Genomic DNA, 3,458 nt, shown 5'->3' on the forward strand with positions numbered 1-3,458 from the left:
AGGGTGTGTGTGTGTGTGTGTGTGTGTGTATGCATGTGAATGAGTGAGCGAGTGAGTGCTCAAGCATAAGCCTCTCACTCTCATGACGACCTGACTGAAGAAAGTAAGAGTTAAAAAAGATCATCGTAAGCTTGGGATAAGATCTGACGCTAACGAGAATTAACTAATTGAATTAGCAAGAAAACACACAAAAATGACTTAGCCTCGGAGTAGTGAAAGTAATGCAAGTGGTCAGGCGGCCAGAATTGTGTGCTTTTTTTTCTTTGTGAGTGTTTTACGGTGCTCGCAGCTGCATAAGCATAAGATGTCATGTGAGCGTGCGGGACACACCAAACATTTTCAGTTGGTATGAAAGTTTGAATTTTGCCCGGGTGGCGGCTGTAGCCTACTTTTACTTTTACCGATTTTGGATCACCAAGGGATCTTTAACGTGCACAACTTGCACACGGTACCTCCGAGATTTTGCGCCCTTGTCCGAGAAGGCTAAGTATAGATCTTACCTACCATAAGTTATAAGATCAGAGGTGTGGCTGAACGACGGCAGTTAGAAGGAGCAAGCCAAGGAGAAGCAGTAGAAAAGCTGCAGAAAAGTGGCCATCTTACTTAAGTTTTAGACCCACAGGCACATGGACATCAACAAAGTACATGTATCTGGTGCAGAAGCTGCTGTTCACCACGGGCCTCCAGGCTCACGAATTGTATACATTTAGGGTTTGTTCTAATACGAGTTTTTACGGCACTTACATTACAACACATTAAGATTAAAAGTGTTACAAGAGAGTAACAATCACCAAAAAAAAGGAGAAGAGATAATGATAAGGGGCCATAAGGATAATAGGATAGGGAAGAAGTAGGAGTAAACAACACCGGAGCACCAGCCAACCGCCCAGTTTTTGAGGTTCTTGTCTTTTTGTGTGTGTGTGTAAGTGTTTTACTGCCTTCGCAACTACATGAGGTCATAATAATTACGAGCACGCGAGACACATTAAATATTTTCAACTGGAAGGAAATTTTGAATTTTGCCCAGGTGGTAGCCAAAGCCTCCTCATCGATTTTGGACCACCAAGGGATCTTTAAAATACTTTAATGTTAAAGAGCGCAACTTGCACACGGGACCTCCGAGATTTTGCGCCCTCGTCCGAGAAGTCTAGGTGTAGATCGTAATCTTACCTCCCGTAAGACCAGGGGTGTGGATGAAAGACAGTTTAGTTTTAGTAGAGGTTTTTCGGCGCTCGCAACTGCATAAGGTCATGTGAGCGCCAGTAGATTAGAGGTGTTACAAGAGAGTAACAAACATAAAAAAGGAGGGGAGATAAGGACGATATATTTTTTATAGGAAAGAAGAAGCAAACCACACCAGAGCACCCGCCAACCACCCACGCTGAAAGACAGTAGTAGGATTAGTAGGAAGGAGCAAGCCAATGAGAAGCAGTAGAAAAGTGGCCATCTTACTTTTAGACCCGAATGCATATGACATGGACATCAACAGGGTACATGTATCTGGCGCAAAGGCTGCTGTTCACCACGGGCCTCCAGGCTCACGAATTGTACACTTTTTAGGGTTTGTTCTAATACGAGTTTTTACAGCACTTATAACACATTAAGATACGTGCAGAAGATTAAACGTGTTACAAGAGAGTAACGGTCACAAAAAAGGAGAAGAAATAAGGATAATAATAGGATTGGGAAGGAGTAAACAACACCGGAGCACCAGCCAACGGCCCAGTGTTTGAAGTTCGAGTCTTTTTTATTTTTGGGGTTAAGTGTTTTACTACTGCCTTTGCAACTGCATGAGGTCATATGAGCACGCGAGACGCATTAAACCTTTTCAATTGGTAGGAAATTTTGAATTTTGCCCAGGTGGTAGCCGAAACCGAAGATTTTGGTCCACCAAGGGATCTCTACTAACGCGCGCAACTTGCGCATGGGACGGACCTCCGAGATTTTTCGCCCTTTTCTGAGAAGGCTAGGTGTTAGATCTTACCTACCATAATATCAGGGGTGTCTGAAAGACAGCAGTAAGAAGAAGCCAAGAAGCAGCAGAAAGGCTGCCGAAAGAGTCAGGAGCCCAGAAGGGGCAAAGGAGGTAAGGGGGTGGGGCAGAAAGAGGAGATGAAAGCAGACCATAGAACATTGTTCATGTTATAGTTATTGAGAGCAGGAAAGGATGTGAAAGGAGTAAATTTTAGAGAAGAAACTTTTACCCCGCTATCCGGATTCGAACCTGGGACCTATTGAGAGAGGCAACCAGGAGAGCCCGTCGCTTCTTGTCTTACAGAACAATAGTAATACTGGGGTCAATACTTCCTTCTCAGTGCTTCATGCATTGGGCACGCTTGGGAGTATGTTTTAGTTTTAGTAGAGGTTTTACGGCGCTCGCAACTGCATAAGGTCATATGAGCGCCAGAAGATTAGAGGTGTTTTACAAGAGAGTAAATAACAAACATAAAAAAGAAGAAGGGGCAAGGGGAGATAAGGACGATAAATGTTTCATAGGAAAGAAGAAGCAAACCACACCAGAGCACCCGCCAACCACCCACTGGAGAACATTTTGATTTGCTGTTTGACTGCAGGTTAGGCATGGACACTGCTCAGAGTGGCAGATCCTAAACTTTGTATGAACTTTGTGTACTGATGAAGACGGCGTTTTATCAGTGGTGGTCACGTCATCGAAACTTTATCACCCCACACAGATGACCAGGGTGAATAATAGGGTCATGTAAGATTAAGAATTAGGTATGAGAATCACTCATTCAGTTGTGTATTTGGATTAAAATGTCAAGATACAAAATAAAAATCAAATGACCAACTAACCCCCCCCCCGAGTCTAATGAAGACACAGGAGGAGAGTGTTGTAAGTGTAAGTTTTACTGCACTTGCAATACAAATAGGTCATATAAGTATGTTATAAGTATAAGTGTTGAAGATTAGTTTTGTTTGTCTGAATAAAGAGCAGAAGCGCGTGGACACAAAAATGATCATTTAGTGTTGAGAAAAAAGTAAGACTGACAGACAGAAACAAGAGAGGGAAAGTAAAGATGTTGGACTTACCAGTAGCGGCACCCTCTAACCACCCGCTCAAATAGTAGAGGTGTTACTAGACAGTAACATAATAATACAAAGATGAGGAGAGAGAAGAGGATAGATGTTGGTAGGAAAGAAGTAACAAACCACACCAGAGCACGCACCAACCAGCCACATTATTAGAGAGTATATGTAGGCCTTATACAGAAAAGGAGAGAATAAGACCATAGATGTTTGTACATTGTCCCGATCTCCCCTCCTTTATTGTGCTTGTTACTTTCTTGTAACACTTTTAAAATTCAGCACTTATATGACCTTAATGTGTTGCAAATGCCATAAAACTCTTCAGTAATTTTTATTTAAATATATATAAACATCACATCAACATACACATAGCTAAACCACTGACAACACACCATAAGAAACACAAGAGC

Source organism: Aplysia californica, unplaced genomic scaffold (assembly GCF_000002075.1).
Source record: "Aplysia californica isolate F4 #8 unplaced genomic scaffold, AplCal3.0 scaffold00524, whole genome shotgun sequence".
Lineage (NCBI taxonomy): Eukaryota > Metazoa > Mollusca > Gastropoda > Aplysiida > Aplysiidae > Aplysia > Aplysia californica.